This window comes from Corvus brachyrhynchos, unplaced genomic scaffold (genome assembly GCF_000691975.1).
Source record: "Corvus brachyrhynchos isolate BGI_N302 unplaced genomic scaffold, ASM69197v1 scaffold66, whole genome shotgun sequence".
NCBI lineage: Eukaryota > Metazoa > Chordata > Aves > Passeriformes > Corvidae > Corvus > Corvus brachyrhynchos.
In genome coordinates this window covers 4068842-4077201 of record NW_008238440.1, presented here as the reverse complement: position 1 = coordinate 4077201, position 8360 = coordinate 4068842, and the positions used below count along the sequence as shown (strand labels likewise).

Sequence of the window (8360 nt, the reverse complement as noted above, 5' to 3'; positions counted from 1 at the left end):
GGTTCTGCTTAGGGAAAAAAAAACAAAAAAAAAAAAAAAAACAACCCAAAAAATTCCCCCCCGCCCAAACGCAAACCAAAAACCCCTCTGTTTTTTCTGACAAGTTTTCTCAGAAAGAAACACGACCAGAATTTATCTCTATAAACCTTTGAGAGAAAAAGGAAATTAATTTGAAAGTAAAATATTTGGAAACAACCAGTTTAGCTAACAATCACCAAGGAGCTTTGAAGTTTGATGCTGCTCCAATGTTTGTGTTTTGCCTCAGTTAACAAACAACACTTAGAAAACAAAAAAAAATCAACACTCCCCAAGAATACAATGGCACTACTAAAATCCTTCACTTATCACTGTATTTAGATTTTTAATTACACTCCCAGCACCACATTACAGGCTGCGATTAAGTCCCTGGATAAGGCCTCCGAACTATTCACCCATTTGTCTTAGCAGCAGTGTATTAAAAGTAAGAGGAAATAACCCATCTAGCATAGAGGGGAAGAGAAAGATTTAATCCTCCATATAATGTACTAAACTCATTTAGCAGAGACGTTTTGTGTTTCCCTCTATTTTCTGTAAGGATATATGGCTGCACACTGCCAGCTATTCTACTTGATAGCTTTTCAAAAATCTCCAGAAAATTCTTTGCCAAGGTCACTGCTGATTGACTCAAAATATGACAGTGTATGAGGTTACTAAAATATTCTGTTCATCTCAGGGGTTGAGTAAGCAGCTCTAACTAAGAGGAAAATCAATATAATACTTCACAGTGAGGAAGAAAATGGAAAATAGTTTAGCAGTTAAGTGGTTAATGCAATTCCTAAGTGTTCAGCAATCATTGCAATTTAGTGCCATTTCGATTATTACACAATAAACAGACCATGTTGTCTGGAAGCAAATTTTTATGAGTATAGCTGAAGGGGTTGCAACTTATTTAGCTGCTGAAACTCTAAGGGAAAGAACATTTCTGAATGCTAACACTACAGATCAGAAATATACAGGTACACTGGAAAGGTTATTTTTAGGTCACTACTATGGTAACTAACCACACTGACCTTTAAAATTAGTATGCAGTTCAAGAAAAATGAAGTTCAGTAAAATGTTCTTTAAACAGCATAATTTTAATAAACAATATTGCACATCCTTACAGCAGAATTCTGTCACTTTTTACAGCTATTAATTTACTTTTATATCATAATATAATGTACAAAAATATCACGATGCAGAACCGACTAGGAAAAAAATGTAAACAGCCAGAAAACTGATTAAACTATCATTAATTTATGTTTAAAGAATTAAAAAAAAAACAAAAACAAACCAGCTACATTTATTTCTGTAGAATAAGATAAAACTGCTAGCTGGAGAAGGGCAGTTTTTTGTATCGTGTAAAGTCATGGAAATATTCAGAATAGTCATAGTTAAAATCATCTTACTTTGTCTTATTTTGAAATACAGCATTTTAGGTGGATTTTAAAAGCAAATCCAGTTCTACAATTTATAAATTCAAAGAAACAGGCAAGAATTATGTTTGGGGCAGATGAGATAAATAGCATGAGATTAAGAGTGTATGGTTGATAGCAGCAGGGACTCAATAAAGGAAACAGTATTTTGAACAAAAAGTGCTCTCTGAATCCAACGGACTTAGACAAAACATCAATTAGAATCATGGCTTTAATAAATAATACATTATGTGCCAGTTCATTAGGTGAGAAATGGAAATCAAACTTTGGTTGGTCATGCAGGTGTGCTGGCTGTCCAACAAACCACCACCACCACACAGAACACACCAACAAGCAGTTAATGCTGGCAATTGGAAAGAGCCAATTTACCCCATCAACCCATAATCATCAAACACAGAACACAACTCTTCTAATTTTATTTTCTCAGCTATGTTTGAGACAGCTTATAATGTTATGTCAAATGGCTGATAATAAATCAGATACATAATAAAAAAATATTTTATAAGCACACACATAAGTCTATATGTGCACATGTGCAGGGAGAGATATACACAAACATTTTAGTCTAAGCCACATTGTAGACCTTTTTCAAAATCTGTCTCTTCCAGAAGAATATATAAAAATTAATTTTAAAGAGGGAAAATTATATCTGCATGTTTCAAGCCTCAATATGTGAGTAACATTGCTCTTGAAGTGACTTTTAAATGCCTGGATCATAATTGCTATGAAAAAGGGGAAAAAAATCTCAACAACTAGTGGAATACTGGGTCACCTATACAGTGTTCCTGTGTTTCCTGAATTTCGTATCATACCTACATCTCTGTTAGTCTCAGGCAGGAGAGATGGATGCTGGTCAGCTGGTAACTATATTCACCTTTAAGGACCATCTGGAAATGAGTCCTCTTACAATACTCACTGTACAAAGACACAGCAAGGGACAGGCACAGTAACCAACCTAACACCACCAGCAACAAAACAAAAACCACCAAGATGAACCCCAAAGCACGGATGATAAGCTGTACAGAGTACCCTCCTTTTCCTCCCAGGGACCTCAGCACAGCAGCCATGGGAGTGAGCTGCTCCTCATGGCAAGGGATGAGACCTGTGCTGAGGACAATGAACACAGCCAGGAGCCCTGCTCTGACACCCAGGGAAACACTGGCCAGCTTAGAAATTCAACAGAGACAGCACAGAACCAGAGAGCCAATCTGTCCGTGGCTGAAACTGGGCACCCAGGGCAGCACGCTGGTTTCTCTCCATTGGTGCTAAAGGAGCTACACTGGCAGCCACACTTTTTCTTTTCCCCCCCTATCTCTTTAACACAATAGTTCTTCTGCTAACAAAAAACAACTTAGGTGTATTAAAAAAAAGTGACATGGCAATAGGGTCTTGTTTCCAAAATGTAAAGCAAAATCTTACACTTTGCTTTTCTGAAAATTTAAGACCTACTGATTAGGCTCCCCTGCCTTTCCATGGGGTAATTTTGCTGATACTAAACTATCAAAATTATCATTTTTTGAAAGCCAACCAAGACTCTGAGCATTCTTCTTGACATCTTTGCAGCCAAGACTGCTTCCAGCTGCTGGCCAAAGAGCTTATTGAAGGAATGGAAGGCTGTAATGTGCCAGCCAGATGAGAGTCCCGAGCAGGAAGGGAACAAGCCAACACAACAGGTAGAATGCCTGCATGGAAAAAATCTCCCCACGGTATTCTCTGATCAGCAAAGACATTTGTTGTGCTGTAATGAATGTCACAATCTCCACGTTTATATTAAAACAGATGTGGGTTCTGAAAGGTTATTTGTCATTTTGCTTGACTGGTGTTTACACAAACAAATCCAAATTTAGTTAAAACAAACAAACAAACAAACATGCTCATGTAAGTACTTATTCAGAAGTAAGATTCCACCAAGATTAAATTTTCCAGCCTGACATAAGAGAAACATGAAGCAGAAATAATTAGTGTCTGACACTAGGAAAAATGATGCTGATTAACTACACAGATTTAGTTTTAAAATACACATTTCACTGCAGTAGTATGGCCACATACAAATATGTAGCTTTAAAAAGAAACTGCTAACTCAAAGGAGCACATGGAGGGGTTTTTTGAGTGTATAAATAGGTATTCTTTTCATCTTTTTAGTGTGCAAATTTATTTAAAACACAATAAAATGACAGGCAGGTCTAAAGACTAAATATAAAAATATAAGAATGTGAAATGAACAAACTTTTTCACTCTGCAGTTTTTATTTTATTATTAGATGCTATTCCTAACTTGTTAAAATTGATCAAATAGAAAGCTGTGAATAGAGAAAAAATTAAGCCAACTAGAAAAGTGTGACTTGGATTTAATATTTTATAATTGCCAAGGGACATACTGAGATCAATGAATTTTTGCCCGAGATGAACGTCAGAAAGAGATGTACTTCAGTCTTTTAGGGAACATTGGTCTATTTAATTCTTGTGTCTGATGCATGTGAAATATGCCTGTCTTGGCCTTCTTCGTGCCTCAAGGCCATGCTGGAGGCAGACATTACCACTTTTAATAGGCCGCCATCTGAGGAATGGCAAGGGATCCAATAACCCATCGACTCTAATGGATTTGCCTGTTTATTCACTTACACCTTTTTTGCAGCTAATTTTAGTTTTGCATGCTGAGTTGTTTCACTTTAAATTAAATGAATAGAAACAAAGGGGAAAAGACTGTGCAGCTAATAAACCATGATTATTTTCCAAGTTCTTCACAACAGGATCCTCCATATACTAAGGTATATCACTTGAGAACAGATTCACTGCTGCGTTTTTCCACTTGTTGTCAGAATTAACAAAGCTTCTTTTAAATTTAGTGAGACAAAAAGTAGGTTATTATAAAGTCTTACTTATAATGCACTAATGATTTGCAGCAGTATAAAGCAACCAGCTTCAAATCATTATGAGAGTCATGAGCATCTTCAAAGAATAATACAGGTAATGTTAATGATTGTGCAGTATTATCACAAACAAAAACAGTATACAGTTTAATCTAGCCCTTCATGTGTACTTTGAAGATCACTGGTAACACCTAATGTGTTACTTATAAACTTAGAGTCCCTCTAGATACAGAGGAACTTCGAGTAATAAAAATTTCCACTACATTTGATCCTTAGGAAAAATATACATTACAGGCTAAAACTTATTAGGGGATATAATCTCTATATTTGGACTGCATTAATATTTTGTTCCTTACAGAATAGCTCTTCCTCCCTTTCCTTAGGAGATGTCTCTTGCATCTCACTCTCCACAACTCGTGGGTCCTCTACAAAAGCATGGCGTGATCTTTAAGGTCCCTTCCAACCCAAACCATTCTACAATTATTATACATTTATTCTAGAACCTTCTGCTCACCCACCTCTTTTTCCAGACCCACAGTTCAGGTGCTTTGCTTTTCTCAGAAAGGCTGAAAGGAACTTACTCAGGGGCTGTCACTGCAAGGCTCAGCCTCAGAGCAGCTTTCAGTGAGTTACAAAGGGGCCTATTCTCCAGGTTTGGTTGAATCTCCCCATTCCCAGGGCTCCCCAGTTTCCATCAGTTTCGAGAGGGGCAGACAAGGGCCAGGTGTCACCTGCTGCTGACAGGTCATCCACTGAAGCTCTGCAGGAGCCTTTGTGTCCCCGCCTGGGGGGACACATCCCTCTGGACATACCAACAGCCCCTGAGCACTGCCTGCCCTGAGGAAATCACTGTCAGCTTTCAGGCAGCAAGTCATCAAATCGAGGCAGGAATCATCTTCTTTTAAAGGCACAAAAATAATACAGCTCCTACTTCCAGAAAGAACAGCCAGGCTTGGTCCCCAAGGTAACCAAAACACAGCACCACCGGGGTCAGCCCAGGAAAAACAGCTGCTGAACTGGAGCAGTCCCCAGAGACTCCGACTTCACTGCTGCAAAAAATTACTCTTTTCTATAACAAAATTGCATAAAATACAGCAGCATGTGGTCATTTGTTCCCTCTTCATGACAAAAACCTAAACATGTGACATCTACAAAAGGTTGTAATATGGGGTAAGGTTTGTTGACCAAACAGCAGGAATATGGAATACGAAAAACTAACATTAAGAGCCAAAAACTTGGGAGCCAAAACTCTGTGCTGCTCCAGGCCACAGCTGCAGGGAGAGCAGAGATGCAGCAAGAGGAGAGCATGTATACCCTTCATTTAGAAAAACACATTTAGTTTGGGAGATCCTGCCCCTGTAAAACAGTGTCTGGAGCACTAAACAGCCATAATATAATGTAAAAGCTCTTTGGAGTGAAACATATTACAACAAAAAAGGGCCTGTGTCATTCAGAAGGGTCCACAGCACTAGCAATTACTAATGCAGAAGGAAAACAAAGCAGCTACAAGTCTTCTTTTGTCTCTAGCTGATTATGTTTTCTTTTAAGGGATCACATTGTGAATTTGACATCTCCTTATTTTTGCCAAAAAGACTTCACCTCCTTTTATATCAGTTGATGATCTCTTACAGATTCCTTGATAACATGGTGTGACACAGAGTCAGCTCGAAAGCTTTACCAGGGCTTTTGGGCTGGATTTGGGATTTTTGTTGCTTGGTGGCTCACAAGACACAAAAGTATGTATTTCAAAGGATGATCCACACATTATGAAAATTGGCGTCTTCGCTTTGCATTCATTTTATTGCTAGTGAATGTTTTCTCTTAGAATTGAGACTGAGGTGGAAGACTGTTTTTCTGACACAAAACTATCATCAGTGTCCCCTTAAATATATAGCAAGAATTAAAATAAGGCTCCTCAAATAATTTCAAATCAATCTACATACCTAAAGCTTAAACCTGTTGGAGATAAATATTTTTGGATTGTTACAAATCCAGCATCCCTTTTAAAATGTTGACTCAGGTCTATTATTTAAATGTCAAAAACACCCCAAACCAACAGGACATTTTACAAGCACACAGACAAGTTAGAATAATCTGCCTGCTTTAGATATGGGTAAGTGAATCTGCAAAACAGGAGAAGTTACACAGCAGCAGAACAATTTTTTTCCCCCAAATTGTATTTGTAGACCTGGATACTAACTCCCAGACACACTGTGGAAAGAAAAATGGGAACAACAGACTGAAGTTGGGATTGATTTACTTCATTAGCTGGGATTACAAGTTTAACTTACAAACCAGAGGTCAAAATTTCTCATTAACAAGGGGGCCATGAATCGCTGCAGGGCTTGGTTCAAGAGGAGACCACTCTTATTACTAACTACACATTTCAATCTGTCTTTGATGTTCTCCTTCTACCCTCCTCCCTTTTATTTTTTGGCAGAGGAGTTGATTTTAATTGTAGCTATACAACACAGCTCAGTTTGCCTGAGAGCCAGCCTCCACATCTGCAGTGAGCGCAGTTCTAGTGATATTGGGTGCAGTCCATAGCTTAGGGCTAATTTTAATGGCTCCCCTTTTCATACAAGGCTCAGATTGTTTTCCACGTGATTCCTGTTAATTTAGCTGCAGGAAAGGGCATCAGTTTTCCTTGCGAGTTTCTGATCCATACTTCTAAACTAGGTGAAATGTATTAAAGAAGAGAAATGATCATAAAATAAGAGGTTGAATTTTCTACTGTCTCCCTAAGTGACTAAGCAAGTAATCCCACTATTTTAATACACAAAAGAAAAATAGAACATACAAATAGTATTTTTTCTTATATCTGTATTTTGATAAACGTTTAATTTATGAAATGCTGTGGAGAAGCTCTTGAAATCTCTAACAGGGTTAAAAAAGGAAAGTTTAAATGTCTGGATATTGTGCATTTTCAAAATCTACAGATTCAAACTAAGATTTCACAGTACATTTCTCAAAACAAGAATTGTGTGCATCATGGCAGCAGATGGTGGAGTACACCATCAAATAATAAAATGTTTCATGAATATTTTCTATTTTTGATGAATAGAACTAAAATGTAACTGAATAGTCAAAGGTGGAGTATTTAAACAGATTAAAAGTGCTCATTCTACAGGACCTACTCCAGTTTTTGAAGGAAAACATGCCACTGATGCTGGTTAAACAGCTGAAATTTTCATATATCTCGTACAGTTGAAATCATAATCAAATTTGTCTCAGCAATCAAAGTTATACTCTATACAGCTGGAACCACCTTTGAGCATTGCCAAATTTAAAAACCCTCAAAAAAATGAGCAGTCAATTCTTACAAGTGAAAAACAAAGTATGATGGTAATTTTTTTTTTTTTCATAATTTAAATGTAGAAAAACAATTGCTAAGGGTAATGGTTACCAAAATAATTCTTCACAGATATACAGTTTCTTGCCTTTGTTTACACACATCTATTTTGACTACAAAGAGGTACCATCTCCAGCTTCATACCTATTTATTACTAGCAATGAAATACAATTCTGCACATGGTAAATTCATGCAGGTTTATGATGCAAAACCCCAAGGTGAAAAGACAGGAATGATCAGGTGAGTAATTTTAGTTTAGGACCAATACAAATTTCTACTTATCCCAATAGACAAACATCTCCTGTATATTATGCAGATCTGTTCCACGTTTCCCATTTTCTACTGGGCCAGTTTCCACTTCACACTTGGGGGTAGCATGTATTAAATCACTTTCTTGTCTATATTAACAGTTGCTGTTAATCCTCCCTTTTCCAAGCTTTTCCAGTTGCCAGCCAGTGTCAGAGCATTAGAAGGTATGCTTTCAATTCGCACTCATAGCCAAGAATTAACTTCTTCTGATGGCCAAGTCGGTGCCTTTTGTGCAAGCCTTCTATTACCAGTGTGTAACTAATGGGCCCGCTGCAACTTCACAAAGAGCCTTTGTTTGCTCCGGCCGGGCTCCGTGAGCTCTGGCTCTCAGCGCTGGTGGCAGCGCAGGTCACGGCACCGGCCACGCACCGGGGCC

At 37.8% G+C, this 8360-nt stretch overlaps 1 protein-coding gene across 1 annotated transcript in view; it reads right to left on the bottom strand.

The window, feature by feature from the left end:
• LOC108447230 (transcription initiation factor TFIID subunit 4-like) overlaps positions 1-8360 on the bottom strand; it is a gene marked incomplete at its 5' end in the record, with an annotated part of 146090 nt that overhangs the window by 17356 nt on the left and 120374 nt on the right. The window lies entirely within an intron of this gene.